Here is a 24,616-nt window from a genome sequence, read left to right on the forward strand (position 1 = left end):
GTATTTATATTGTGTTAATGGAAGTTTGTAAATAGTAAAAAAAAGTCATACTTGAGAAGGCTGACAGGTTTACAGGCAGGGTAGGAAATTCCCACCCATAACCAGCCAAATGCTTTTGTTCAATGGTGTGTAATTTTGCCTAATCTATAAGCCACTATGGCAGGTGGCCATGAAAACGTCTTATATTGCCCTTAGACAAATTGCATAGAAATAACAACATTTTGACAAACATTTAGTATGTCTTGAAGAAAAGACATTTCTGTCTTACATTGGTGCTCTAGTGCTCACGATCTACTATGTTTGTCTTTTTTGTATGTTTGGCTTATAATCGAGTTGGTCTGAATGAACACACAACATTTTATGTTAAATAAAATGGTCAGGTTCAGGTCTGGAGACTGGCTAGGCCACTCCAGGACCTTGAGATGCTTCTTACGGAGATGCAACTACTCCTTAGTTGCCCTGGCTGTGTGTTCCGGGTCGTTGTCATGCTGGAAGACCAAGCCACGACCCATCTTCAATGCTCTTACTGAGGGAAGGAGGTTGTTGGCCAAGATCGCGCGATACATGGCCCCATCCATCCTCCCCTTAATACGGTTCAGTCGTCCTGTCCCCTTTGCAGAAAAGCATCCCCAAAGAATGATGTTTCCACCTCCATGCTTCACGGTTGGGATGGTGTTCTTGGGGTTGTACTCATCCTTCATCTTCCTCCAAACACGGCGAGTGGAGTTTAGACCAAAAAGCTCTATTTTTGTCTCATCAGACCACATGACCTTCTCCCATTCCTCCTCTGGATCATCCAGATGGTCATTGGCAAACTTCAGACGAGCCTGGACATGCGCTGGCTTGAGCAGGGGGACCTTGCGGGCGCTGCAGGATTTGAATCCATGACGGCGTAGTGTGTTACTAATGGTTTTCTTTGAGACTGTGGTCCCAGCTCTCTTCAGGTCATTGACCAGGTCCTGCCGTGTAGTTCTGGGCTGATCCCTCACCTTCCTCATGATCATTGATGCCCCATGAGGTGAGATCTTGCATGGTGCCCCAGACCAAGGGAGATTGACCGTCATCTTGAACTTCTTCCATTTTCTAATAATTGCGCCAACAGTTGTTGCCTTCTCACCAAGCTGCTTGCCTATTGTCCTGTAGCCCATCCCAGCCTTGTGCAGGTCTACAATTTTATCCCTGATGTCCTTACACTGCTCTCTGGTCTTGGCCATTGTGGAGAGGTTGGAGTCTGTTTGATTGAGTGTGTGGACAGGTGTATTTTATACAGGTAACACGTTCAAAAAGATGCAGTTAATACAGGTAATGAGTGGAGAAAAGGAGAGCTTCTTAAAGAAAAACTAACAGGTCTGTGACTGTGAGAGCCGGAATTCTTACTGGTTGGTAGGTGATCAAATACTTATGTCATGCAATAAAATGCTAATTAATTATTTAAAAATCATACAATGTGATTTTCTGGATTTTTGTTTTAGATTACGTCACTCACAGTTGAAGAGTACCTATGATAAAAATTGCAGACTTCTACTTGCTTTGTAATTGGCAAAATCGGCAGTGTATCAAATACTTGTTCTCCCCACTGTGTGTGTGTTTATATATATATATATATATATATATATAATCTCATTAAGCACACAAGCAGGTTTATTGGGCTGCTGTCACTTTAAGAGCTGCATGGATGTTATACGCACACTTTCTTTCTTTCTTTCTTTCTTTCTTTCTTTCTTTCTTTCTCAACGGTTTAGTCCACTTAATACATAACTGACTGTGTCTAGGTGAATGCTCACCAAGACGGGCATTTTGACATAATTTTGTGTGTATTTCAACCCTGTATCACATGAAATACGTTCTGAGGAAACTATTTTGCAAATCGCAATTACGTTACATGCCAACATATAAGCAGTGCTATTACGTTGGTCCTTAACCTAATATAGCCAATCTATTGCAGTGCTATATTACGTTTGTCCTGAACATAATAAATCCAAAGCAGGTTTCGTAGCATCTAATGCTGTTCATTTTGTTTTAATTATTTACTCCCTTTTTTCTCATTGGGCTACAAAATATTATCTATGCCAGGGCGAGTCAAATGGCGGCACCCAGATCATTTTTATCTGGCCCTTAAACTTGTTTTTGATGATTAAAACCCCTCGCAATCTGATATCAAAGTCCCCGCAAATGTTTAGCGCGTTCAGCGGTGATTTTAACAACGCACGCGATCATTCAGCGGTGAGTTTAACAACCGAGTCTCACGGCAGTTCGTGATATGGTCACGTAATTTAATCTATTGATTCGTGCCACGGACACGTTTATTTCGTTATTTATTTTTTATTTTTTTAAACTAATGTATTTTCAATGGGAAGCGTCTTTCGTGATAACAGCATGATTCTTTGCAGCAGAGAAGCTGTTTAATCAACATTTATTCACGAGATCTTATGTATTTTTATGTATTTTTTTAATGTTATTATTTCGATCTTATTGCCGGGGAAGCTGGATTGCTTTGCTGTTTATTGATATTTTTAAAATTATATTTTATCAGTAGGAAATCGCGCTGAAGAAGTCTCGTTCCGAACACATCGCGATATTTGGCATCAGTTCACGTGTGTCAGATGTTGGTAAGTAAATAAATACCTAAATACGCTGTCCTATAATGTGTGATATCATGTCTTTTCTGTTTGTCGATATTAATCTGCTATTATATCTGCCATCTCCACGGAGACTTTGCGTTTCATTGCTTTCTAATTCAAAACAGGGTGATTAACACTGCCTGTCACGTGACGTGCTATAGGCCTAGATATTCATATCAGATTAAAAATAGTACAATTATTTCCAAAGTTGTATTTGTAGTAGAAGCACAGTAAAAACAACACTTACCATGCTTTTACCACAGTAACATTAGTTTTACTGTGATAAGTGTAGTAAAAAGACAGTAATCACAAAACTTACCATGCTTTTACAGTACCACACTATTTGTAGTTTTAATGTGGTACTTATTGTAAATGCACAGTAACCACAACACTTACCATGCTTTTACCACAGTAACCATAGTTTTACTGTGATTGGTTTAGTAAAGGACAGTAATCACAAAACTTACCATGCTTTTACCTCAGTATTGATTGATAGTTTTAAAGTGATATTTGTTGTAAATGCATATTAACCACAACACTTGCCATGTTTGTAAGGCTTTATAATGTAACATCCAATATTTGTAAGGTATATCAGTACTTTTTCCTTTAAATAATCCTATATATTATACATAATGATATTTTCTTTTCTCTTTTTTCAGCTGAAAAGACCAAAAGGGCCTTTCGGACTCAGTCAGCCCATTATTGTTGGAGGAGAAGTAAACGGAGGAGACGGACAGCTTCAAAGGCAAATATTCGCAATGGTATGTGTGTGTTGGTTTTAACCCTAAATCAAACATTTTATCAAGCATTTGTTGTTTCTTAAAACTTTTCTCACAAAACCCATAGCCCAATCAGTACAAACAGAGACTGAAAGTCTTGATATTTCACAAGATTGAACAAGTTGTCAAATTCGTATGATACTCGTACATGTTTGTATACTCGTACACAATCCTGCAGCTTTTACTCTTAGTGCTGTCATTGGCTACTGCCTCAATTCCTGTACATATTTATCGCGATATTTGTAAATCAGTTGCGCCCCTTCTTGGAAAGTTGTCGGATGTCACACACACTGTCAGAAAGTTTATATTAATTGTAAATTGGACCCTGTCTGTTTATGTTCCAGTAATACATGATGTCTCTCCACACCTCATAACCTACCTCTGTTTGCAAGAGTGGAAAAGCTTATCTGACTTGTCACATGACATTAGATACTCGATTTTTTGTCATAATCAGATCAGTTACACTGCTGATAACTGTCCCGTTTGCATGTAAATCATTTTCATGATTATTGCTTGCTATTAAAGACATACTTTTATTCATAGAAATGCCCACATATCAGTGAACTTAACATTTAATTATGCAACACTCTTTACAGAAAACATATCCCACAGTTATGGATAAACTCACAACATCATCATCAAGTCCTGTGCTGGGCACATTGGGCAACAAGTGTCCTCCAACGTATTCGATCCGTGGCCAAGTTCTTCACATCTTCCCATGGGACACTGACATTCTTCAGGTCTTCGTGAAACATGTCTCCATGTCTTCCTTGGACTTCCCTGTCTCCTGCATCCTCCTGGTGGTGTCCACTTCCTAACTGTCTTTGGGTGTTGTTGTTTGGGCATGCGTAGGATGTGTACAGCGAGGTGCACCCTTTGCTCTGTCTCAGTTTCTGAAAGTCTTCATGTGGAGTCCCACTCCTCCTCAGGATCTCTTTGATATATGCAGAACCAATATTGAAAATAGTGATTTATCTTTTTCCATATTGTTAAAGCGTTTTGTTTTCTCTTTTCAGCTTCATAAACTGTACTTGATGTCTGCCTAATGCCTTTTTCAAAAAAGTGTCAGTGCTCATCAGGTGTTTTGCTAAAGGACATATTCATTGCATAGTTACAATAAAAGCTACCAATAATCACAAGGATATAGAATGAAAGTTGAGAATGTAAAATGTTGTGCTTATGTTTTTACCTATTTGTTCTTTAAAGCGAAGAAACAAATGTATGTTCACATAACAAACTTGAACCTCATCTCTTGGTTTGTAAATATATAACTTCATCATAGCAATTTTTTAACGTTAATGTATGTGTCACTATAATAGATTGCTCCTGTATCTGGATATTTAATTAACTGATTTTTATACTGTTGTGCAGTAGTTTTGGCGCTACATTTGTCTTTAAACAGTTTGACATTAAATATTGGAATAAGCTTTCAAAATGGTGTCCATTCATTGTGCTTTTGTTACATTTATTTGAATATAATTGATATACCTTTAATATACTATACATACACTGTAAATGTTAGAAGCACTTTAGTACATGTAATTATTTTTAATTAAAATACTGCAAAACTACCCTGCTGTAGGCCATTGCTTAGAAAAAAAGTTTCTCTTTCAAATGTATTTATGCATCAGTCTATGCAAATTTGTGTCATTGATCATGTGAACTCGTTTTTGGATGGTAACCACACAAAGGAGTCTTTTGTTTTTAAATATGAGTTTTATAATTTAATTAGAAGGAATGCATGTTTAACAGCCTAAATACAATTTATTTAAGGTATCTATCCCTGCAGCCGGAACCAGAAGAGATCTGTCATCGTTTACCATAAATGGGCATGTAAGTGTGACGCATCTGTTCAGCTGGGTTTGTATTGGCGGTGACCTTCTCGCAGAGCTCGCTGTGATTGGACAATCGTTTAACCCATATAAAACGGCGCTTCATGTTACAAAGTATGTTTTGGTGTTATTATTACGTTAGTTATACATTAAGCTAACTATAAAGTGTCTCTATGTTGTGAGAAATTACTCCTTTACCGAGATCCTAACCCTAACCCTAAGCATGTCTGCACATTTCAATGAACTACACAGCCCATGCTTCCTGTTCCACTGATAGAATGACAGAGATATGTGGGTAATGTAGTTTAAAACGTTTAGTAATAAAACAATAAATGTTAAATAAATAATATATTTAATGGACAACTGGATATCTAATTTTGTTCATTGTGCAAACCTTTATGACATATATGAGGGACAGGCTGAAATTTGATATTTTACTGTGAGCACTTTAAAAATAACCTTTATGCCAGCTTTCCATATATGTCTGAAAACTGTGGCCAACATTATTTATTAAACATAGTATAAGCAGTTGTCCAGCCAATTTTCTCTTTGATACACTAACCAGACTTTGAGTTACAGCCATTTGAAATGTGCATTTGTTTGCTCTTCTGGGGGCCATTGCTGGGCCCCTGGGGGTGGAAGCTAATCTACACAGATCTACACATACTATTACTATTACACAAGGATAATGCACCATTCAATAAAACAACAAAAAAACAGTGCCAACATTTCCTTTTCACCCCCTCTTGCTGCTTATATTCCTGACATCAGTGATAAATAGAGTATACTATATAGAGTATACTAGAATGATCAACATGGATCATCATCAATTAAGCTTTAAGTATTTATAGCAAGATAGCCCACTGCAGCCTCTTGTTATTCACATAGCTTCCTTTTATTTCACTGCAAACTGGCATACATGCAAGTATGTGCAACTTTTGTTGCATTGTTGTCCCAAATATCATTAACCAGATCTAAATTTTTATGTTCCAAGTAAAAAAATCATGGTAATTAATTATATTTAGTTATTTATAAGTTATTAATTATATGTAGTTATTTTTAAAGAAATAAGAAATGAAAATGTCTCAAATAAAAATTTATATTTACTGTACCAAACACAACTTTCAAAACAAAATAGTCACCATACTTTATTAAACAACACTTTATTGGAGAACAAAGCATACAGTTGATAAAGTAGCATAAAGACAAATGAGATTCAAGATAAATAAAAATGTGTCTTCAAAAATACATTAACATCATTTGAATCCATTCACAGCTGCTGAAGCCACAAAACGAGTGCCAGATAATCATATTCAGTCACCTACAGAAAACAGATTTGATATTGTGTTGGAAAATAATGATTCATTAGAAGAACACAATAGAGACATACAGGGAAGAGCAAGAAACCAGTTTAGCTGTGATAAACTGGTTTCTTGTTCTTCCCTGTATGTCTCTATCGTGTTCTTCTTCCTCGTCTAAACAGTTTGTTCAGTTGAAGAACAGAAGATGTGATCACTGATGTGGTGTAGCTTTTTCTCAACCAGAAGAAGAAGTCTCAACATCCCATTGTCAGGCGTTCTCCAGTCCTGGTCTGAAAGTAAAACAAAAAAACAGAAACCAAGTTGTTTAATGGACAGTCGGGTCAGCTTATGTTCTGCATGATTTAAAGCAGTGATGGTTTACTGCCTATTGTCTAGAAGTAAACTTGAAGACTTTGGTTAAAATTTTCAGATGTGCTTGATTAGGGTTGGAGGTTAACTCTTAACTAACCTCAAAAAGTAGAATGCAAAGGGCCAGAGTTGCCTGTTCCTTACATAAATTTATAAAGCAGCAGTCAGTACATTATATAATATACACATTGAAGTATATATATATATATATATATATATATATATATATATATATATATATATATATTGCAGCACATAATATAAGCTAAGTACTGAACAAAAACAGTTTTAACCATATCAACAGCAACACATTTTAAAAGATTTTTTAGAAAGGCATGGTCTCTTTTGAGCCTTTGCCAGGGATGCTTGATTTCTTTCCAGACAACATACTCTTCTGTCAATTGTTTCAAGAGCTTCACTTGGTCAAAAACCAAGTGATAACCTGTACAATGTAAAATTGTCAACATCAAATTATGTACTACATATTACAGCACTGTTTCAATACAAGACATACCAATGGACTCACGCACTTTTCTGTCGTCTTTGGGCACCAGATGTTCCTTCCTCACCCGAAACAAAGGACTTATTCGATTAGCTTGCGTTGATATAAGGACTGGTCTTCCTTCTCGGCTGTAAAACAAGAAAGTCTCGACTTACTCTATTGTTCTTGAAACACAAATTAAGACAGTTATAAATAAGTTAATTTACCATATGATTCAGGAGAGAACATTTGATGAGTAAATACTGATATATTAAGAAACTTCACCTGGGAAGGGCTGATCACGGCAAGATTCGCTGCGACTCACTAGTAGCTCTTGTGAGGGTTGAGTTTGATATTGGTAAAGCTTTAAAAAAAAAAGGACTAAGTAATCCTGCAAAACAGAAAGGAAGGTAATTTTAATACATTACTTGCAAATAGTCAGTTTATAACTGTAGGATATGTTTTCTGTAAAGAGTGTTGCATAATTAAATGTTAAAAGCATTTTTATGTATTAAGTTCACTGATATGTGGGCATTTCTATGAATAAAAGTATGTCTTTAATAGCAAGCAATAATCATGAAAATGATTTACATGCAAACGGGACAGTTATCAGCAGTGTAACTGATCTGATTATGACAAAATAATCGAGTATCTAATGTCATGTGACAAGTCAGATAAGCTTTTCCACTCTTGCAAACAGAGGTAGGTTATGAGGTGTGGAGAGACATCATGTATTACTGGAACATAAACAGACAGGGTCCAATTTACAATTAATATAAACTTTCTGACAGTGTGTGTGACATCCGACAACTTTCCAAGAAGGGGCGCAACTGATTTACAAATATCGCGATAAATATGTACAGGAATTGAGGCAGTAGCCAATGACAGCACTAAGAGTAAAAGCTGCAGGATTGTGTACGAGTATACAAATATGTACGAGTATCATACGAATTTGACAACTTGTTAAATCTTGTGAAATATCAAGACTTTCAGTCTCTGTTTGTACTGATTGGGCTATGGGTTTTGTGAGAAAAGTTTTAAGAAACAACAAATGCTTGATAAAATGTTTGATTTAGGGTTAAAACCAACACACACATACCATTGCGAATATTTGCCTTTGAAGCTGTCCGTCTCCTCCGTTTACTTCTCCTCCAACAATAATGGGCTGACTGAGTCCGAAAGGCCCTTTTGGTCTTTTCAGCTGAAAAAAGAGAAAAGAAAATATCATTATGTATAATATATAGGATTATTTAAAGGAAAAAGTACTGATATACCTTACAAATATTGGATGTTACATTATAAAGCCTTACAAACATGGCAAGTGTTGTGGTTAATATGCATTTACAACAAATATCACTTTAAAACTATCAATCAATACTGAGGTAAAAGCATGGTAAGTTTTGTGATTACTGTCCTTTACTAAACCAATCACAGTAAAACTATGGTTACTGTGGTAAAAGCATGGTAAGTGTTGTGGTTACTGTGCATTTACAATAAGTACCACATTAAAACTACAAATAGTGTGGTACTGTAAAAGCATGGTAAGTTTTGTGATTACTGTCTTTTTACTACACTTATCACAGTAAAACTAATGTTACTGTGGTAAAAGCATGGTAAGTGTTGTTTTTACTGTGCTTCTACTACAAATACAACTTTGGAAATAATTGTACTATTTTTAATCTGATATGAATATCTAGGCCTATAGCACGTCACGTGACAGGCAGTGTTAATCACCCTGTTTTGAATTAGAAAGCAATGAAACGCAAAGTCTCCGTGGAGATGGCAGATATAATGGCAGATTAATATCGACAAACAGAAAAGACATGATATCACACATTATAGGACAGCGTATTTAGGTATTTATTTACTTACCAACATCTGACACACGTGAACTGATGCCAAATATCGCGATGTGTTCGGAACGAGACTTCTTCAGCGCGATTTCCTACTGATAAAATATAATTTTAAAAATATCAATAAACAGCAAAGCAATCCAGCTTCCCCGGCAATAAGATCGAAATAATAACATTAAAAAAATACATAAAAATACATAAGATCTCGTGAATAAATGTTGATTAAACAGCTTCTCTGCTGCAAAGAATCATGCTGTTATCACGAAAGACGCTTCCCATTGAAAATACATTAGTTTAAAAAAAAATAAAAAAAATAACGAAATAAACGTGTCCGTGGCACGAATCAATAGATTAAATTACGTGACCATATCACGAACTGCCGTGAGACTCGGTTGTTAAACTCACCGCTGAATGATCGCGTGCGTTGTTAAAATCACCGCTGAACGCGCTAAACATTTGCGGGGACTTTGATATCAGATTGCGAGGGGTTTTAATCATCAAAAACAAGTTTAAGGGCCAGATAAAAATTATCTGGGTGCCGCCATTTGACTCGCCCTGGCATAGATAATATTTTGTAGCCCAATGAGAAAAAAGGGAGTAAATAATTAAAACAAAATGAACAGCATTAGATGCTACGAAACCTGCTTTGGATTTATTATGTTCAGGACAAACGTAATATAGCACTGCAATAGATTGGCTATATTAGGTTAAGGACCAACGTAATAGCACTGCTTATATTAGGTTAAGGACCAACGTAATAGCACTGCTTATATGTTGGCATGTAACGTAATTGCGATTTGCAAAATAGTTTCCTCAGAACGTATTTCATGTGATACAGGGTTGGTGTATTTAGCAGTGCCGGCCCGAGCCTTTTGAGGGCCCTGAGCAGAATTTGATTTGGGGGCCCCCTCCCACCACGCAGAGTCACCTGTGCTTGACGATTATTGACACAATGTCATGCTATAATGTTACATTATAAATTAATACAATGAGGTTATGTATAAATAAAAAATAAATACTTAATAAAAAATAGATACTTAAAAAAGTTTTAACTTTTTCTTTACTCTTTTACTAACTCTTTGAAACTTCTGAAAAAAACTGTCACAAAACATATTAAATAAATTATTTGCAAAATATCCTCCAACGTTTTGCAACACTTTGCAGTTTGAATGATGTCTTGTCTGAACATGACGGAGTATGTTTTTATGTTTCCACTGTTCGATCGCGCCCGCGCCTCACACACACACACACACACATACACACACACACACACACACACACACACACACACACACACACACACACACACAAAATATATGCCAGCTTTGTAATCTTCCACTGTGATGTTTCCAAGCACATTTTTGCGTGTGTGAAGAGGATGATTTTTTCCGTCGATATTGGAACGTGAGTGAAGTACAAAGCCTATGATAAAGAATAGTTTACCATCCAAATCCATCGCAAATGTTGAAACATTTTGATTCTAATGAGAGAGATACGTGAGCGCAACGCCGCTTACTTTCACTTTCGCTTTAAATTATTTCGTTTTGCCTTGTTTATAGTTATTTTTTTTATTCTTGTTCTGTTCTGAATATCATTACATTTAAAGGATAAATCATTGATCAAATCAAATGTTTGTGACATGGCTTAACATTACCGTGACTTTGCGCACGAACTGTCTATGCACGCGAGGTTATGCGCATCACTCAAACACTGGCAGACACAGCAGCAGTTGTAGGCAGGTATGTTGATCATGAAATCAGAATTTTCTTGTCTTGAATTATTAATCCTTTCATTCATTTATGTCACTTGTTTAAGTTAATTAATATGTAAAAAAAAAAAAAAAAAAAAACTCGATTGGGGGCCCCCTGGTGGCGAGCGGCCCCAAGCAGCCGCTTAGTTCGCTTATGCCTCGGGCCGGCCCTGGTATTTAGCCATATAAGCTGTGGAAGAGCTGTGAATCACGTGCTGTCCGAGAGGTGGCTATGTACTAGCAGATACTAGCAGATGCATATCACCAGATGTACATTTGTGATATACATCATGCAGCCCTTATTCACAGAAATGAGCAATGCTGGATGTGCAAGACTTTCCTTCTGATTTTCTTTTATACTGTGCCTTCGAGTGCATGAGATGTATTCTGTGATTGTATACATGTTTTACAATATTTTTGTTGTTGAAAATACTACAAAAATATCTTGGGGGCATCCTCCAGTGAGTTCTAAAAACATGTCAGTGTGAGTGTAAAATGAACTGAGACTAAAGTGGACCAAAAAGATTTGGAGCTTCACATATGTATTTTCTTTTTACATATGACTCTAGTGTGAAAGCTCCAATTTCATTTGAGATGATGATGATGATAATAATAATAATTTTTCACCCTGGCTACAAGCATTGCATTAGTGCCCCAGTACTTCACATTGATCTGATGTTTTTTGAGATTTCCTTTCATTTAAATGTGATTCTCTTATTTATTTATTTTTAATTATTTATTTTTTTTTCTAAACAATGTTCCTCAAATTTCAAAAATATGTGTGGCTTAATTAGTTGTACTGTAGAATAATTAATAAAAAAAAAATGTATAAAAAAAAATATATATATATATATATATATATATACATTTCATAACACTCAATGTAAGTTAATACATACATCTTCACTGAAGACTGGTAAAATGGGTTGTACAGGTAGGGTAAAGAAGACTATGTCAGTGTGGAAAATCTAACTCCTACACAGGCCTTTAAGCACTAAATGTCCCCTTTGGAATTGAGGTGCTGTTTCAAGGAGAATATAATGTATTTTTTCACAATGGACACAAAGCGAAATGCTGAGAGCTCAAAGATTCATCAAAATCTATTCAGCAGTTTACTAGCTCTTGACCAAAATTAGCATACGGATGTTTTCTGTCTTCTGTTCTTATTTTGCTGCTGCTTTGTTTTTATTGTTTATAAGAGAACAAATGTTTAAGCTGATTCCATAACCACAACCCTAAAACTACTTTGCGTACATAGGACATCAGTAAAATGGTGTTTATTTTTTAATCTCATGACACAACGACATACAAAAATGGATAAAAGTGCATTTGATGAAAATAAACCCAAATATATGATTCTGAGTAATAGCAAAATGTATGACATTGGCAGGAAGGAGGCTGTTTTGAGTTAGAGCTTTGTGCAAAAAAAAAGAAAGAAAAAAAATAGATATACATTTTTATTGTATTTTTTTTATTGTAGATATATAGTATGTAAGAAAATTAAATATCTGAATATGATTCTAAACAAAGGTTTGACCAAGCTTAAGAAGAGCAGAAGCTGTTAGCTGATTGCTGTAGTAGGCAAATAACTAAAGGGAAATTTGTTTTGTGAATGATGACATTTACATATCAGTGTAACAAGTATAAAATCATACGGATTGTATGTTCTTCTTTGTGTTGGATGTATGTCAAGAATGGTTTAATGATGGGTGACAATTCCAAACATATATTTTTTTAAATGTTTATATACTCTGCAAAAGTCTAAGGCACGTTCAACGCTATTTCACGAACAATTCGTACAAATTTGTATGAGTGATTAAAAGGTGGATAATTCGTATGAATTCGTACAATTTGTCTAAACCCCAGTGATGCGTTTAGGGGCGGGGTCAGGTGTAGGTAATTCGTACGAATTCAGATGAATTTGGCAACTCGTAAAATGTGTACAAATTGCCGGGAGATCGTGTTTCTTCATGTAATCCCAGATGTATACAAAAATATATACATACATTAATTACCTAATTTCACTGATCATTTCCATAGTTTCAGATCAAACATTTCACCCTGTTTGTAAAAGTGCTGTCACATCCATGTCTCTTACTGTATGTGTATGATTGCTGCACTACTTTTTAATGGATAGATTATAACTGGTTTTGAACACTCTGTACAACTTCATCCTGTTGTTCAAAGCTGTCCCTTAATATATATATATATATATATATATATATATATATATATATATATATATATATATATATATATATATATATATATTTTTTTTTTTTTTTTTGACCGAGCATGGAAACTGCTTCTACTTTTCAACAAAATCCATGAACAGCATTTTAAAATGGAGCCAACTGCACATGAGATTCACACCATTTACTTTGGTCTCTCATGCAAATCATTCTGGGTTAGGTTATTAATTTAGTAGACACAGTGACACAAATTTGCAATACAAATTTAAAGGCAAAGGAGAATGATTAATGAGACGGATCAACCAATATGCATTTAAATATCGTAATCAATAGCATTTTGTTGCATGCACTCTTCCATTGTTAGTAAATAAGTAAACATTTGTACCTTATTTACCCATACAATTTCATAGTACTTTAATAATACCTTTTACTAAAATGCACCTTTTTAAGTTGATAAAGTACAAAGTACTGCATCAGAGACAAGCTGTTGTGATGGTACAATTTTTCCAATTTTTTTTTTTTTCTGACAGTATAATTATGTCAGAAAACACGTTATTTTAATAAATTACACTATTATACTTGCAGTGTAAAGACAGAATGCCTTGTAATTGGTTATTATCAGTGTTGGGGTTAACACATTACAAGTAACGAGAGTTCTGCAATCTAATTACTTTTTTTCAAGTAACTAGTAAAAGTATTCCTTTTTTAAATTTAGAACAAAATATTTGAGTTACTTTTTCAAATAAGTAACACCAAGTTACTTTGTTTTCCCATTTGTTGACTGACACCTCTCTTCTGTCCCCATGTTGAGAGAAATCGGGAGTGAGGTGCATAGGCGTTGTGTGTGCTCTGCGTAAACATGATGCTTATTGTAGTTAAATGTGAACATGCATTTACTCATCTCACTTTCAGAGATGAGTAAGAGGAAAACAGATTCAGTATTCCTCAAAATGAACAAAAACAGTGAAATGCAAATTCAGAATAATTACACAAACCTGCAATGATTAAATGTTAACACAAATACACTTCATATATTTAATCTTACTTTATTAGCCAATGTCTTTGTCTGCTGACCTTCGATGATCCAATTGAACCACACTAAGCACATGACTTGCATTTGCATTTATTTCAGCCTAAGGCTTGTTCCTTATACTTTTGATGTGAAGGGGGCCTTAAAGTCCGCGTGAACCGGAAGTTGCAAACGACTTTTCTCCAGTGCTGTGACGTATTTCCCAGTGAAAAGGAATATTGAACAGAGGGCAGGGTTTTACTCTAGCGCTCCTCCTCTCCATCTCTCGCTCATTACAGACTAACGATTTGAGGGGAGTGGTTAAGCGTTTCCCAACCTAAGTCCTCAAACCTACGTCATCAGGGAAGGTCCTCCAATGCAGAGGGGAGGGGCATTTTCAGATTTTGATTAAAGATTACGAAGCCAAAAAAATGTTTTGTGTGTTTTAACTTGCACGGATTAATTGTTCACCACAAGACTAGTAATATGCGCTAACAAAGTAAATACGGTCCATTTTGATTTCAGTTGGACTTTAACATTTGGCAAAAATAGAACTTTTGTTTTAAACAAACAAGCAAGCCCTGTCCAGGTGAAAAAAAAAGTAACGCAAAAGTCACGTAACACATTACCTTCCATTAAAGTAACTAAGCAACGCAATTAGTTATCTTTTTAGGGAGTAACACAATATTGTAACGCATTACTTAAAAGTAACTTTCCCCAACACTGGTTATTATTAAATCTTCAATTCTGACTTTTAAGCTGATCCACACAAATGTTTTTTTTGTTTGTTTTTTCTAGGATCCAGGAATTAGTACTGACATTTTTCTTGTACACATCCACCGATATAATAAGCTGTGTATCATGCTTGCCTGCCAGGAAAACGAGACATGTTCATGGTTGCGATTCCAGACAGAGAAAAATCGCAAATCAGACAGTGATCCTGGTATGAGCTTACATGTGTTACACATTTGACTGTCTGAAACCTCCAAAATTTTATCACTGACAGCCAGCTAGTGGGATGTCAGGCATATATCACTTGGAATTATCTACCCACCAGCTCCCACTAGAGTGAGGAAGAATGAGAACAAAATAATAATAATAAAAAATATATAAAAAAAACATAGGGTACTCCATCTTTTTCTTTTCTTTTTTTAAAAGCATTTCATGTATACACATTGACAGGTCCGTGGGGGAAGTCATCTTTTCTCTCTCTCTTTCGCTTCGCCAGGAAAGTCTGAAACAAATCTGTTTAAAAGTCGCAGGTAAGGCAGTGAAATTACCTGCTTGGGCTGTACTGCGTGAGTGGGAATTCCCAGTGGCGGTAGACGCAAGGCGGCCATGTCAATTGTTTGTTTACATAGAGACTTGCTCCAGGCAGTACGAGTGTGCCTGGGGAAGAGGCAGCTACTCATCACTACCCATGAACCACTGCCACAAGGACTGCCAACTTAACAGAGGAAAATGGAGAAAAGCATAGTAATGTCATCAGGGATGTTATGGAGTTGTACTTGGGAGCAGAAAGTACTGTCAGAGACATTTACATTTATCAAACATGAATTCTGAATCACAACATGGCAGCACAATTTGACATGAATTTTATTTTTATAAAGTCATTCTATACAACAAGAAACATTTTTTTCATAGAGAAATATACTGGATTATTTAATCTACTTTACTACTATTTTAGCATTGAACATTGCCATTGAAAGTAATTTTGTTCATCTGCAGTGATCATCTATAATAGAAGGGGTCATACAACTGTGAAATGTTAAAAGAAATATAAGCATCTGTTATTCGGGTAGCTTCTAATCTAAAAATGAAGCCTCTGTGAATTCAAAGCAGAATACATTTGTAAAATCAAAATGCATTTCTATTACACAAATACTTTTTTGCTCTTCACTAAGTTGTTTGTTCTGTTGCACTACATCTTACAAAAATGCTGTAAGACTCATAATTAAATTGGATGCTTCTTGGCAAAGCTGTGTCCTACAGCTCCATCATTACTCACCAATGATACATTTAATGAGTAATACTTCATAAAAGCACTGTACGCTTTACACAGATAGTAGTTCAGTATGAACCCTCAAAGATCCATAACTCTTTCCCCATAATTAAGATTTTTCGTCATTTATGACACAACGCTTCCCACCAGTTTTTCTGGCTATTCATATTTACACTGTTTTATGGTAGAGGGCGCTATAACACATCTTCTGAAATAGTACACAATCTCTGGATCCAAAAACAGGCGAAGACGAAGCAAAAACAAGCAAGAGGCTGTGCTTGGACTTACTGCTATATGCTGATTTCACGCAGCTGTTATTTTGAAATCGAAAGCGAGGCTCCGGTGGGAAGAAAACCGGAAGTGTCGTCTTTAATCACAGGAGAGTCGTGAATGCGATGGCGTATTGTTGTGTTTAATGATGATGTGTCAATTCTAAAACTGTACATACATTTCTTTCATACTTTAGACTATATACAGTGAAATTCATTTATAAATAAAATATTTTTTTTTATATTTATAATTCAGAAAGTTAAAAAAGAAGCAGGAATTAACTATATTCATATCCTATATTGGATATTAACATCCAATAGTGTAAATCGCGGCAGCAGCTTCAGGTTGGTAGTCCAAGGCATTGTTGTTTATCTTTACTTCCGGGGTTCTTCCCACCGGAGCCTCACTTTCGATTTCAAAATGGCGGCTGCGTGAAATCAGCATCCCAGTGCATACTTGCCTACTATTTTCTTTTTTTAAGAATAGTGTGCAATATGCAACAAACAATCGGTGCGTCCCAATTCGCATACTATCCGTCCTAAATAGTATTCGAAAATAGAATTAGTACGTCCCAAATCGTAGTATGTTGAAATGAGTGTTCCAAAGATACCCGGATGGTCTACTATTTCCGGTCAGAATCCGAAGTGCAGATCGATGCGCACTATAACGGCTAATATTGGCCACAACCTATCGCGCGTTGGACGAGGATTCGTTTAGAACTACAAACACGAGTGAAAAGTGTTAAAAAAAATTACAGACATTGAGAACGCGTGAGTCTGGCGGTTATGTAGAGAGGTTTAGATAAAGGGGTTTGAGTGATTATCAGTAGGCTATCTAACCTGACGAAAATTTATTTTTTCAATGTTGTCCACATTATATTGCATCTGCAGCGGCATTGCGAACTTTTGTAAAGATACGTTTAGCCATTAACTTTTAAATGCATCATTATATTCAAATTGCAAACACATGAGGATAGTCTCCGCATGAAAAACCCACGACTGGCAGATCAACGTGCAACTACATTTCTATCCGAAACGATAAGAACTTAAATTACATTGAATGGAGGATTTTAACTGTGACAAGATGATTGACAGGGCAGTTGACGGTGACAGGACGCACGCGACAGATCTGTCCGTTAAAGATGACGAAGTAGTATGTCCCAAAGCTTGCCTACTCTTTTGCTACACACTCAAAAGTATGTACTTTTTCTTCACAAAAAGAGTACATACTTTTAGGGCGTAGTATAAGTAGGCGAATTGGGACGCAGCTAATGTTTCAGAGTAGTATCCTACAGTGTTGTCACATGACACAGCATTAATGCAGCACAGCTGTCCAGTATTTTACCTAACAAATAAATGTTCTAACCATTTCATTTATTTTTTATCTGCCTTGACTGTCCTCACCAACAGCCTTGATCTAACCCATTAAATTCTGTTTGTTGGTGTAAAGGCAAGTTGATTCGGTGAAATTAAATCATGCTTTTCATTTAAAATTAGTCATTTAGATCTTATGATGCTCAGAAAATGTAAAAAAAATAAAAAAAATAAAATAATAATTTTAACTAAATTTAAACCATTTAAAACCAAAAGCTAAATTATCTGGTTTTATTTAAGTCAAAAATATAAGTATCATGTTTGAATGAAATTGACTACTTTAGGTTAGCTCATTTTGAGGGTTCATTTAACAGCTCCTTACAGTTACACCTGCTACTTTTTATTGTGAAGAATACTTCAATTATACATAGGTAAAAATAACTAATTAGCCTATTGCTGGATTTTCCAAAACATCTCAAACAATTCTGTTGAGATTTATGGTAGATTATTGTAGAAAATAACCTAATATGTTGGCGCTGGCAAAAAAAAATTAAAATAAAATGCTGGTAGGGAAAGAGATATATTATTAGTATTAGATAGAAAAAAAGGAATGGGGGGCCCAAGGTCTCCATTTAATCAGGGAAGTAATTAGCTATCATTCTATCCTTGTTGTTATAAGAAATTGTAGCCTTTTAAATTAAGAAAAATAATAGATCATTCTTTTGCAATTACCATAATGGTAGCAACCCATTGTGGAATTTCACTGTGCGTGGTACTTGGAAGAATCAATAAAATAATAAATTGCGTATTCACTTAGATATTCGTGCTTTATTTATTCTTTCTTTCAATCTTTTGAAATGAAGCACCAGAGCTTGTAGATGCACTTGTCCTTTGGGAGAACACAACCCCGCAAATAATCAGCTGGGACCTTGAACCTGGGCAGTATACAGTTTCAAATTAAATCTTTAGCATTACTCGTATTAACTAAATGAAGAAAGTCAATTACGGAGTAGTTTGTGGAGGGTAGCTACTGCAGAGTTAGAACATGGTTGACCTTTTTTTTTTTTTTTTTTTTTTTTTTTGCCCAGCCCAGCCCAGCACTGCATGGGCCCCTCGGCTTGTCACTAGGTGGAGCAGCCTGTTCCTTATAGGTAATTAGTAGGGCTGGGAGAAACAAATCGATTCACCTAGCTATCGCGATTCCTCTTCTTTTATTTTTTACGATTCTAAAATTGTTTATTTTTTTATTCCAGAATCGATTTATTCAAATTCAATTGCTTTATTTTTGTCCTTGCTTGTAGATGAGGTTGACAGAAGTTAGCCACTTTCGTTTCAACAGAGGATGAAATGTGTTGTTATCTATGAGTGTTAAAGCCACAATATGTAAATGTTTTGCTTTAAAAATAGCAAAAATCATTATATCTATGTTATATATTTTTTTTAGTTGTGTACTTACATTATCCCGACTGTTTCCAACAACTTTCAAACCAGGAGAAATTTGTAATTTAATTCGAGAAACGTCCCGTTTCTTTATTTCCGTTTTGTCGCCGTCAATGGCGTCATATCCGCATTGTCCCTGGTTTCCGCTCGTACTGCCATGGCAACCAGAGCTATGAACCAGAGCCCTCTGATAGTAACCAAAGCGACTGACGGTAGTTCGCAATGTCTATTTGCACATTGTTGTTTCGTTCAAACATTATGGACCATGGCAAGCAGACTTTGGATACAAAAGGAGAACTAAAACGAGAATCAATATCAGCGCGGTGTTTTCGAGATGCCTAGAGCTCCCATAGACAGTATATAAACGAGAGCTCCACGTCCGAGACTTCGACCGCTTCTACATGTACTTTATTAAACAGGTGAGCACATTTACATAAAACTAATCAATGTTATATAGCTCAACATGATGAAATGTTAGAATATGATCTGTATGTTATTCTAATGTTGATCTAGCTTACTGCTAGTCTCATACAGACAAACTAACACATACATTTCAACACATTAAAATGCAGTTTAGTGTGATAGTGTAATGTTAGACCAAGTGAAACAACGCTGCGTTACCTCACAAGTTTAATTTGTCTAATAAACTGACCTGTGACTGTGAGTAGTAATTCTGCACTCGCGTGTAACGTTAGTTCGGTAGAATGAAATGTCCATATTCCTTATATGATAGCTGATAGCTGTCTCTTTGCAATCCCGAACTGCTTCATATCACAGTCATGATAAAAGAATCGATGTATTCAGTCATCCATAAACATTATTAGATCCATAGATTAGATCGGTCGGCTTGACGTTGACGACAAGATCCATAATTCTTAGCAAATGTTGCGTCATCAAACTACGCCTTTGTTATTGTAAATAGGTTAGTGACCCCTAGTGGCGAAAAATTCCATACTGTATGTTTAAAGGGATACTTCACCTCTGGAAAGATGAATGTGTATTTAAAATAGGCCATTTATGTAGAAGAAATGTGAAGAAAATTTTTAATTTGGAGTTTTCTAGACTGAGAAAAGACAGAAAATGTATTTTTGGCTTATGTGGATGAAAGACAACAACTCCCAGAATGCACTTGCTTCGCTGCTCTACGAGGCCACGCCTCCCGGTAAGAGAGCGCAGTTGAAAACAACAAGGTTATGCTACTAGTGAGTCTCCGTGACGAGTTTGCCCGGGATATCGAGATCGCCCAAAATGTCCGGGATTCGGCTTTTGCGTTCTACAGTCGCCATTCATCATGTTTACTGTGGCGAGCAGGACGAGGCTAAGGGCACGGGAGAACGGCGCGAGGCCGATGGCGTCATTACTGAGACGCGCCGGTCTCCTATCTCTCACGGAGGAGCGGGGATTTTCTTAGCAATGTTAAAACCCACATCGACCGATTACTTGTTTAGCGTTCATGTAAACACTTCATTCAGATTCACCAATCGGAATGAATTCAGTTAGATTGAAACAAAAGGTGTGCATGTAAACACTGAATGGCGACAGCAGAAAGCAAAAGCCGAATCCCGGACATTTTGGACGATCTCGACGGCCGGACATGTCCGGGAAAAAGAGTATGGTAACCGCTACTACTCAGCTTTCTCCACAGAACAAGAGCCTGCTAGCTTAGCTTCCAAAGAAAGACGGCTGATACTGTGTACATTCTGTGAGTGAGATCCCACCTCCTATGGGCGGGTTGAAAACATGCGGGACAGCTCCTCCTACTGGCTGTAGTCTTTAGCCTCTGGCCAGAAAATCCTCCGATGACGCAAAATCACGATTTTTGCGTCATTGGAGGATTTTTTCCAGACAAAAAATGCATAAATCTCTCATCTCAGGGGGATATGAGGGTGGAAAGCACGGTAATTCGAAAATACTACAGGTTTTCTACTAATACAAAGCTTAATGCTAAATCCTGAAGTATCCCTTTAAGTGTCGTAATATCCCAAGTGGACGCGTGGAAGAGACGTGAGACTGAATGCATTGAAAAGCCCTCGCGCTACTCATATGCTGAGAGAGAGAGATAAGACAGTAAAGCTGCACAATTCATCTTTAAAAGACTGTGATCTCGATTCAAACACCCACGCGATCTTTCAATGCGTCTGTCTATAAAACTTTGACAAAATCATATCGCAACATTCAAAGCTGTGTTGGCGCTGCCGCTGACCCGGAGAGAGTTGTCTTTTCAACCTCATAGTATCATTATTTCTGTGATGCAATAGTTAAAATGATCATAGAAGTACTTGGATAAGATTCAAGTTAAAATATAAACACTGATGTCTACAATAGCGATCAAAATCAGCTTTTGATAGAAACTTGGTGCTTAAAATAATTCATTTACCGATTACATTCTTTCGCCACTAAGTGGCGACAAGTGACTGTTAAAAAATGTATTTGTTATTGAATCATTTATTCAAGAGAATGTAGTATTGTATTATGCTTCTGAAATAAAAGGCGGAAAGATGTGATGATTTGTTTTTATGACTCATCTTATACATCATGTACAGTCTGTATAACTGTATGATTTAACTTTTCCCAATTGTCTAGAGTTAAATATTGAATAATAAATAAATTTAAATATATTGCAATATCAAATCGCAATACTTGTAGAATCGCAATTCTTACATACATATCGTATCGGCACCCAAGTATTGTGATAGTATCGAATCGGGAGATAGGTGTATCGTCCCAGCCCTAGTAATTAGTGTCTTTACAGAGACTTTCTGTTTGAATATTCAGATAATAATCTGTTCCTCACAATGAGCACATGTACAGGTCACAACATCAGCATGATTTGAATAAAAATGGAACATTTATTTTTCAATTTCTGTACCTACCAGTTTGTGTGTGGTTTATTATACAACCACACTTGGTGGGCCACAGTTTTTGATTGTGAAATGACTTGCTGTGAGAGAAGAGAGAGGTTGAGAGAAGAGTATCAATGGAAAAGCTTACTGTGCAAAAGTCTTAGGCATGTTAATGCACCCCCCCAAGGTTAAGTCAGTTATTTATATTTTTTTGCTGTATGTGTCAGTAGGAAATATCAGTTTACATTTCCAAACATTCTTTTTGCCATTAATTGTAATAATCCAGTGAGATTTGGGTATGCACAAGGAATCTGACAACAGCCAGGATGATCTGATCTCACCATCATCGAGTCCGTCTGTGATTACATGAAGAAACAGAAAAAACGGAGACAAACTAAATCCAGAAGAACTGCGGGAATGTCTCCAAGATGCTTGGAAAAAGCTGAAAAAATTTAATTCTGAACTTGTACATGAGCATAATTTGAACACTTTAATATGTGTATACAAATATATCCAGATATTACTGAAATATATATATTACTAATATATAAATATGAAGATCTCCGATGCAAAAGTCTCTAAAAGCCACCTCTGTCAAAAATGAGATAATAATATTGAGTGAATGTTCTCCGCACATTGTATACGTTCATCAGATACTTTCACTTCAAACTCACTAAATCCCAGCCTCAGCCCATTCAGAAATGCCAGTACTTATAGAAACCTATACATAGGAGCCTGATAAAAACGTTAATATTAAAGAAAAACGTTAGACAGACTTAGAGGCCATTAAGAAAGAGGCCATCTTAAGTCTTCATATACTAATAAACCTTCATGTTCATTTATTACATTGGTTTGATGCATCCATAACATTCTGATTTCATAAGGCAGGACAGACAAGGTTCCACAGACAATGCCTAGTCCCAGACTAAGGTCCTGTTTACACCTGGTATTAATAAAGTCAAATAACGGTATATAAGAGAATCAGTTGTACTATCATTGTGTTCTTATCGGTCAGTGTTAGGATAAGCCTGAGTTGTTGCTCTGTGAGTTCCTCTGAGTATTAGCCTGCCCTGGGCCAGGTTGGTTTCCCTGCATAAGTTCCCAGAGTGACTGAGCTTGAGCTAGGTTAAATGTGCTTTATGAAACCAAATCAAATGACAAGAAGTTGGACTAGCTGAAGAAAGCCTGGCTTATTTAGTAGTAAACTTGTTTTATAGGCCTCAGGCCATAAACTATTTAATTTGTTGTGTTGATCATGGCAATGACAACCTGAACAGATGCAAGGATAAAATGTTCAGGATAAAATTGAACATTTTGTTTCTAAAGTCTCCAATGAATGATTATTAGGCTGTGTTATTATTGATTGTTTGAGTTTGACTGTGAATACAGGACACAGTCGGACAGTCCATCCATCAATCCATCCATCCAAATACATTACATATTTGTCATCTTCAGTCCACGAGTCATTAAACAGGACAATGATATGCTTAAAGCATGTAATACACATGCCATACAGTATTTCTGTGTAGAATGATCCTCTACTGTTAAGACGTTAACCCTGAGCAGTGCTGATATTTACAATAGTGTATATGCACAGACAGCTCGTCCCCTTGGAATTATAAGGTTCTGTCTGCGTTCTGAGCAGTTTTGAGATATTGATCTTTAAAGTTTTTGCATTCCATTCGACTGTGTAGAAAGAACCTTTTTATTTTCTAAATAAAAAGTTCCAAAATGTACACAACTTAACAAACAACATCACATAATGTAAAGAAGTGGTCACAGAATAAGAATACAAAATTTTGACAAAAATGTCAGATAGAACCATATAATTCCAAGGGGACGAGCTGATAAAGCCTGACTTAAGTAAAAAGTTTTCAGAGTGAAAGGAAACTTAAACTTTAACAGAAAGGAAAGGAAGCAAGATTATGAGGTAGACAATCAAACTACAGTTGCTTCAAAGCAGAATCCTGAATGATTTCTGACTTTCAAGTCACCATTTCCTAGGACACAGCATCCATTAAAGCTGAGAATAGCACAGTGTTTTGACTCCGTGCTCTTATTCTGTGGTGGAGGTCAAGATGGTGGTACTTTTACACTGTCCTTTTTCTCTGTCTTTTATATGGATGATCAAAGTGTTCACGGCTGTTTAAGATGAGCGTTACTTCTGTGCATCATTATTCTCCCTGCAATTTAAGCATGCGGCATTTGAAAGGAAGAGAAAATGTGTCAACGCAAAGAGGTGTAATTAAATTTGTTTGCATTCCCAGGAGTGAATGGGTGTTATGAATCCATTTCATATGCAGGAAACTAAATATTAAATGTTAATCGCTGGAATTCTCATTATAGTTTGCCAAATGAAAAGCAACCTGGGACTTTGTAAAAAATAAGTATATATTTATTTAACAAATAAGAAACCCTGTGACTATACAATTATGTGATGTTCAGTCCTCAGTCGGTCTCCTCCCTGCTTCTGTACAACATATGCTAGATGTAATTAGTAAAAGCAAAAACACTTAGTCTCTCTCATCATCGATGCAGAGCGCCCATGTCTGCAGCTCGGT

At 36.1% G+C, this 24,616-nt stretch overlaps 2 long non-coding RNA genes across 3 annotated transcripts; one reads left to right on the plus strand and one right to left on the minus strand.

Moving 5' to 3' along the window:
- Positions 1-2,109: 2,109 nt before the first annotated feature.
- On the plus strand, positions 2,110-4,508 carry LOC309491221. The gene is made up of 3 exons (XR_014202971.1): positions 2,110-2,609; positions 3,281-3,382; positions 3,997-4,508. It is a non-coding gene; the product is annotated as an uncharacterized lncRNA (long non-coding RNA).
- A 1,857-nt stretch (positions 4,509-6,365) lies between these two features.
- LOC309491203 lies at positions 6,366-10,050 on the minus strand. 2 transcript variants are annotated; one of them, XR_014202967.1, is made up of 5 exons: positions 9,256-10,050; positions 8,483-8,584; positions 7,669-7,774; positions 7,417-7,532; positions 6,366-6,823 (listed from the first exon to the last, which is right to left on the minus strand). It is a non-coding gene; the product is annotated as an uncharacterized lncRNA (long non-coding RNA). The 2 variants fall into 2 exon arrangements; XR_014202968.1 differs by having other exon boundaries at positions 7,433-7,532; positions 9,256-9,541.
- Between the last annotated feature and the right edge of the window lie 14,566 nt (positions 10,051-24,616).

The sequence above is a fragment of the Leuciscus leuciscus genome, assembly GCF_965113295.1.
Source record: "Leuciscus leuciscus genome assembly, chromosome: 2".
Taxonomy (NCBI): domain Eukaryota; kingdom Metazoa; phylum Chordata; class Actinopteri; order Cypriniformes; family Leuciscidae; genus Leuciscus; species Leuciscus leuciscus.